The sequence below is a fragment of the Rhineura floridana genome, chromosome 1 (genome assembly GCF_030035675.1).
Source record: "Rhineura floridana isolate rRhiFlo1 chromosome 1, rRhiFlo1.hap2, whole genome shotgun sequence".
NCBI classification, from domain to species: Eukaryota; Metazoa; Chordata; class Lepidosauria; order Squamata; family Rhineuridae; genus Rhineura; species Rhineura floridana.
Window position 1 is genome coordinate 183145832 of NC_084480.1, and position 7862 is coordinate 183153693.

Genomic DNA, 7862 nt, shown 5'->3' on the forward strand with positions numbered 1-7862 from the left:
ACCTGCCAAGCCAAAGTAGAGTCAATGCAATTCCTTGTGCAGATGGCACAAAAACAGATTGCTTCCATAGCAGTCCCTGTAGGGCAAGTGGGGGATGCTTCACCTTTCCACTCTCCCTGCAAAGGTGTAAAAAGTATTGCAGGTGATGGAGAGACAAGTGAGGGTGGGGCCCAGCCCACGTGTAGTTCTGCAGCTTCCACCATCACCAGTAAAGAACAGGTCAAGCCATACTACTGGAGAAACAATGGGAAGAGCACCTGCTTTGCATGCAGAAGGTTCAATCCCAGCATCTCCAGGTAGGACTGGGAATGTCCCCTATCTGAAACCTGAACAGCCATTGCCAGTCAATGTAGGCAATTCTGAGCTAGATGGACCAATGGTCTGACTTGGTGTAAGGCAGCTTCCTATGTTACTAAATGCCTCGTCTCCCACCAGCGTAGCAGGGCCTCCCCAGGGCTGGCCCCGCCATTAGGTAAAGTAAGACAGCTGCCTCAGGTGGCAGACACCAGGGAAGCAGGGAGCTATGCCAAGGTGTTGCAGGTGAGAGCTGTGTGTGCCATGTAACTTGTCTGCCGCCCCCCCCAAAAAAACTAGCCTACTGCCCTCAAGTGTGGTGGAGGACACTGTCCCATCACCAGCGCTGAAGTTGATTCAGATGCCAGCTTCTGTTCATGGAATGGGGAGCGCCATCTTGTCCTTCATCTGAAGCAGCAAAATGTTTCCCCAAAGCAGCCCATCAACCTTCACAAGTAAGGAACTGCCCTAATGGAAAAGAGCAAAGGCCATCTACTCTACAGCCTGCTTCCAAAAGCAGCCAGCCAAATGCCTCTGGGAAGCTCACCCGCAAGGCAGGAAGGCGAGAGCCTTTCCCCGTTCTATGTTCTCCAGAAATTGGTAGCCAGAGCATTCTGCCCCTGAACATGAAGGCACCATTTAGTTAAATCATACCCCATAACTGTGGGTCAGGGGACTGGCACAATGTAATTGTTGGTGGGGGCTTGCATGTTGTAGGAGAAGCTGGTAACAAGGACACCTCCCGTGGTTCAGGAAAGAAGGATTTGCACAACCCTGTGAAATGTAAGTATAATGCCTGTAAATGTAGGTCTCATCAAGCCACTTTTATGTTTTCCTAGCCCCTTTATCATGTGTCAACTGGAAATTCATAATACCAATTTTTGACTGAAGGCTGGTTTTAATTACAATTTCTTTTACAGGTTTCAACAGACTTTTTTTCTTTTCTTTTTTTCTTTTGGTATCATAGGAAAAGAGAGCGATTCTGTCTCTCCTGCTCAAAAAGAGAAAATGAAAAGGCTCTTAAATGTATAAGTAATTTTAACTGATTCATTGATTTAAATACTTTTTAAAATAATACTGTAAGTATTTCTGTCACACTTTGAAGTTCAGCTTGGAGCTTGCTTACAGCCCTTAGGGGTTCCTTTACAGCCATTAAAAGAGTGTACCTTTTATCTGGTGCTTTCAATTAATTGAATTTCAGAAATATTCCAAGATGTGGGGTTTTTAAAGAAAATTATTTCACTCCTGGAGGACATTCCTCTGTGATTTATTGTTACAGTAATTAAAAACACTCCGTATTCCACTGGTCACTGCTGAAACTCCTGTCTGCCTCTGGCTATTTTTTGGTTTAACTTAAAACATATATAGATAATATGAAAGACTTGTCAAGCCAAGCAAAATTGTCTCATTTTCTTTATATATATATACATATTTCCAGAATCCTAGCACAGTTTTAGGCTGAAGCTCAGTGATATCATTTACATGACTGTGATAAGCAAACACAATTAGACTCCATGTCAAAAACATTTGAATAACAAATGTTTGTTACAACAAATTGTGCTTCCCTCATCTCTCTCTCTCTCTCTCTCTCTGTATATTTACAGTCAGTATTATATATATATTATGAATATATCTCATACTCTTCTTCTGTAGCAATGATAGTTGTCAGTGTTCAACAGAAAGCTTTTTAAAATGCTAAAAGGAAAATGTAAATATTGCATTAATTATTGTATTATGAGGTAATTGTAACTACCCTTTTAACTCCCACATGATATAAACCCCATTTATATATAATGAACTAGGGTCAAGCCAATAGAAAGTCCTTATGGAGAATTGACTGTTTTATGCCACTCCTGATTTGCGAGCCTGATATGTGTTAAGTAAGTATCTAAAAATGCAGAATGTCACTGCAAGGAAGAAGAGTTTAAAAACCTGTATGTTATGCCAGTGAACCCACCCATTTGGGAGTTCTGATTGGCTACATCATCCTGTTGACACTGAGTGGCAAACCCAGTGTTGACTCTGTGTTATGTGTGAATGGCATGCCCTCCAAGGCATCACAAATGAAAATAGGAACACTTGTGGGCTTCTAATATTCCTGTTATCCTCACACCAAGGATCACTGTCTGGGCCCCCTTCCTACTTCATCATACATAACTGCAGGCTCTTCTTTGCTGGCTGTATGCTGTTTTAAGTCACCCAGCATTAGCCCGTCCTGCACTGGCTTCAGAAGCAAGAGGGTGCTAGCAATTCTCTTACTTAAAACTTTAAAAATTTTAATAGAATAAATGTTTGCAGCCTCATCGTATGCATGTTTATTCAGGAATAAGAGTACAGACAGTTTATTTATTTACTTATTAGATTTATATCCTGCCCTTCCTCCCAGTAGGAGCCCTTTTACAGGCTTTTGGTTAAACAAGAGGTGTTGGTGTGCATTTCTTTCTTCCCAGGCTATAGTATTAGTTTAGATCCCCATACTCAACCATACTTAGAACAGATCCTTTGACATGAAGGTATTTTAATGGGTCTTCTCTAACTAAATCTACGTCTAGCTCCTAAAGTCTGCAATGGGTGGGATCCCACTGAACTCCATAGATTGTCTTCTCAAGTCCTCAGTGCAACAGATGAGCTTCAAGATGCTAATTCCTCCATGAAAGTTTCATATGTAGCCCATCACCCAGTGAAGGAGTACAAGGCTTATGTGCATAGTATCCCCGGTTCAATCCACACAATCTCCAATTAAACAGGATTTTAGGTATTAGGTTTGAGGAAAACTTCTTCCAAGCAGAACTAGGCTGGAAAGATCGAACAACTGATTCAGTAGCTCCATATGATCACAATCTTGGTGATTTCAGAGTGTTAATAAAGATAGGTTAATCAACTAGGTTAAGTCAAGGCTATTTCACTGGCACTATAGACAAGATGGCGGAGCTTGGAAGTAACTAGTTACAAGTAACGAATTACTTGTAATTCATTACTTTTTTGAGTAACGAGTGGGTAATTCCTTTACATTCTGATTGTAATAGAACTAGGAGTAATTTTACTACTTTTGTGGAGTAATTGTAATGTTTCCAGAATTACTTTTGGGCATTACTTTGGGGGGGAGCAGGGGAAGTCTTCTGCTCCTCTGATTTGTGGATGAAAATCATATGCCTCAAACTGGGCTTCTGTGCAGTGTCACTCTTTCCTCATGCTCTGTGGATGGGGAGGAGGCGGAGAGTGAGACAGGGTGGAGTGGAGAAAACAATTATTTTAAAAAATGGATAGTGGTATTGAAGAATGGAATGGAGGGGAAAAGGATCCAGAAGTCAAGAACATGGATAAACGAGGAGAAGGAAGCAGCAGCAGAATGGAGATAAAGAACTGTAGAGGTGAATGATGACAACGTGTGTGTGTGAGAGAGAGAGAATACTGTGTTTGCACTTGGCACACAAAGTGACCTCCACCACCCTTTCTGGCTACTGTGCTGCATTTACAGTATTTTAACTTTTTTGCATCTCAGGGGAAAATGTTTGCTTGAGTGAGTGTCCCTTAGTTGGTGGCAAGGCAGACTCTGGGAGGTGGTTAAGTGAGAGAGATTATGCTTGCTGGGTGAGGGGGGGGTTGCACTTGGTTTGACATGCAAACTTCTGAGTAGTGGCCTAAGTCTCCCTCCCCACCACCCGTACCAGCGGAGAGACCACCATTGCTATCTTATGAATAAAAATAATTATTCTACTACCTCTGTATGTGTGTGTTTATTTTTAATGTTGTTTTAGGCTACTTAGATGTGCAGCAGCCAAGGCCAGCACCTTGTATGTGTTTTTTTAAGTAATTGAAATGTAATTGTAGTGATTGCTTTGGAGGAAAAGTAAAGTAATCAGTTACTTTCAGAGCAATTGTAATTGTAACGGTAATTACTACTTTTTTGGGCCATGTAACTGTAACTGTAATTTATTACTTTTTAAAAGTAATCTTCCAAGCTCTGCAAGATGGTACATATGCTATGATTCCATACAAGTACGGAATCCAACATCCTAAAAACTTGTATATAATTAACAAAAAAAATACCCAAAAGTTCTAGCCCACATCATTTGTGACAATATGCTTGAAAGTGTGCTGACAATGCCTGATGAAATCTCTGAATCAGGTTAGATCCTTGCCCTTCCCAGTAACCAATAGCCAGTTAGGCTTCATAGTTGTCCTGAGTGAACTTAGAATGCATCCAAAGAATACTTAACACTCCCATACATTTGCACATTGAAGGTGAAGATCTGTGCAGTTTGAGGCAACGTGTCTTCCAGGAAAATTTGTCTGCCATTACTGCTCTTTTCATTAAAGAATTCCAAGGTTGCCCAGAGTAGCATGCAGTCTGAAGACCACAGCCTTACCAAATTAACAAGTAGAACCTGCAAGAAAATGTTGCAGTGTGGAGTGCTCTTATTCAGCATTTTTTCATAGCGAATACACTTCTTTTACCTTCATAATAGATTTGCACTGTCACAGTGTTAGCTGCCAATCACTTTTTCCCATTCACACAAGCAGGCAGTCCTCTAGGAAGGATTAGTCTTGCTGTTTCCTTATGGCCCCACCTTCTAATTATATATTTCTACTCCCTCTGGTTGCTAGGTGACTGAGCATGCTCAGTCTGTTCTACCAGTTGCAGTAGATTCCTTTAAAAAAACTCAGAAGTGCGAATGTCTATGTTTTCCATGCTTATGGTTTGTAAGATACAGCTGAAATACAAATCTTTGTTTGAGCAGTGTTATGCCTTTGCACACAGGTTAGGGGGGAAAGAAAATAAAGGCACCATTTGCAGCAACATAAAAAAGCCCAGCAGAATGGAAGAGAGCAACCGGAAGTTGCTTGTCAGCCCACAGGAAGCAAAATGAAAGAAGGGAGGAGATAGTGGGCATGGAGAGGGGAACATTTGACACACCCACCTGAAAGCATCAGAGCAAAGCACTAGAGAAATGAAGTGGAGACTTTTTTTCTCCCCTTTTTGTATTATCAGTGGATTGAATTAGTATGGATTTACAAGGGGAAAACTGTCTGATAGTTTCTGTTTGCTGGTAACATCATGTGAACCATGCAAATTTAAAGGAGATGTGAGTAGCATGGAACACATAGTAAACCACCATGTAGATGAGCCCTTTGATTGAATCCAACCCATTCTATACAGAGCTGTTTTTACAAAACAATCAACAGCCTTTCTTTTGATGGAGAAGTGATTTTCTGGAAAAAAAAAAAGATAAAAGATACAACATTTGCCATGCAATTCCTCAAAGCAGTGAGGGTGGTCTGGCCCAAGACATTTTGCTTCCTGAAGCAAAATCTGTACAGCATCCATCTGTTTTCCCCACCCATTCCCCAAGCTATGGTCAACACTTTTTAAAGCTTTGCTGCATCATTCATACAACAATTCTTGCCTCCATCTGTTCTCCCCTTATGGCTGGCCTTGGGTGGAACTACATATGACATGCAAGCACATACAGTATAACAGAACCCCGACAGTCATTTCTTTGAGGAAAATGCAACTTCAAGAGGGAGCAATTCAAAACAGAGAGTCGGGAGTGATGACTTCATCTTCCCCCTGCCTTTCTACCCCAGCTCTCCCAGCTACAGGGTTCCACACATTATGCACACCTTCCCTCTGCCACTTCTCTGCTCCAAATTGTCCCCTCACCATATTGCTTTGCAGTGAAGTAGGAAGCTACCAGCCTTTCATTACACATGTTTGCTTGAAATATAGATCCGCTCTGAGATGTATGCCAGCTTGTGCACATGGAATCAATTTTCAGTTCAAATCCAAATCCTTCAGCCCAGGATATGCTTCAGCTGAAGTATCTGACCTGCAATCTCAAAATCTTACTAATAGCCTCATTAAAGAAAAGGTTCCCTGGTCTCACTGGAAAAGTTTTGAAACAACTCTTTCTGATAATGTCAATTTTTCATTTGGAAAAATATGGTGAATTGATCAATTTTTTTAAAAAGTGGCACACCACCCTTGTGCCATTAATTTGAGTATCATCCAGTTCAGAAAACTATGTACCACTTCAGTCCTAACCACAGGCAGGTATAAGTCCCATTGCTTTCACTGGAGCTGATCACCAAATATCCACAGGACTGCTGCCCAAAATGTATTCCATATTTTAATTAAATGTAAAAAGCACAAGTTAAATAGCCAGAACAAGCTGTCCCTGTTTCCCCACTACCCTTCCCATTTTGTAAAACTCTGAAACAGTTCAGTACTACTGCAGATTTGGATAAATGCAGGTCAGTGCTAGGTAAACAGTAAATATTTAAATATATGCAGTGCCAACATTGTTCCAACTAAAGACTTCCTTTTCACTCTGAAAGCTCTGAAGGGCTTTCTAATGTATTTCATTCCTTGCAACATCATGCTATGAACTCCGTGTGAGGAAAAAGAAAAGAAATAACCTCCTTTGCATGTCCTTGTAAATTAGGATCAATGTTTCTATCTGGAGAAGAGCATGAAGCAGTGTGCCAAAGCCACAGGTGAGCTCAAATAGTTGCAGTGAAAACCTGATGGCTTACTCCAGCCTTTGCCAACCTGGTGCCTTCCAGATGTTTTGAACTACAACTCCTATCCGCAGTGCTTTTTTGGTGTGGTTGTTGCCCATGGCAGCCATTTTGTGCTGGCACCCATGGCCCTTTTATCAAGATTTGAGTACAGGCACTTTGTTGTTGTTTTGACCAAAACGTATTGCCAATCAGCCCCAGAGGGTTGGTGGGAATTGTAGTGCAAACCATGTTGGCGAAGGTTGGCTGGCTTATGCACTCATTCCTCATGCCCTGAACAAGCTTGATTTCACTGGACCAAAACTCTTACTCCGAACACAGTTGCTCTGCTGGAGGGCTAGACTTTTTTCTTGTACCTTCCTCATACCTGCTCATTTTTGTTAGACTATTGGTAAAATTAGTATAGTTTAGCTGAGTGTGGCTTGCTCAGCATTTCTGTGCAGCTTCGAATCACTGAGACTTTAGACTTAGTAAAATAAGAAAGACTACTCTGTTAATAGAAACACATCCTTGATAGGAAAGGCTCTAGTTCTAGCTAACTAACTAAGTTGAAGGTGCAATGGCCAGGCTTGGTCATTGCCCCCATGCTAAAGGAAAGAGGAACAAAGACAAAGATGTCTGCTCTCCCTCAAGCTGGTCCTTGAAGAAGGAAGGAAGAAGAGTTTGGAAGTGAGGTCAGCTCCCTGAATGTATCAGTTTACAAGGGAAGGAAGACAGGTAGAGTAACACAGATGGCCTAGATAGGCGAAAGACCTTCTCTCTATCTCCCATAAAAAATGCAAAGAGAACCAAATAAGAGTTGTTCTTGCCACACTTCCAGAAGTCTTCTTTCTCGCCCTTTCTGTATAAGGTACCAAACTGACTTCTTTTAAAAAATACATCCGTCTGGACAGTAAAGATAGAAGCTAACAAAACTGGTATTCCTTGTAGCAATGCAACTTTGTTAACTGTGTGGATTTTAAATTTGGGGTTGTTGTTTAAGATTCTAATTTTGAATTTCCTTTTTTTTTCCCCCTTCAGATTCCAGAATGAAACTCCTGGATTTG

General features: G+C 41.2%; 1 long non-coding RNA gene across 1 annotated transcript in view; it reads right to left on the reverse strand.

The window, feature by feature from the left end:
• LOC133365979 (uncharacterized) overlaps positions 1-7862 on the reverse strand; it is a 63097-nt gene that overhangs the window by 49087 nt on the left and 6148 nt on the right. The gene's annotated exons all lie outside the window — the stretch shown is intronic.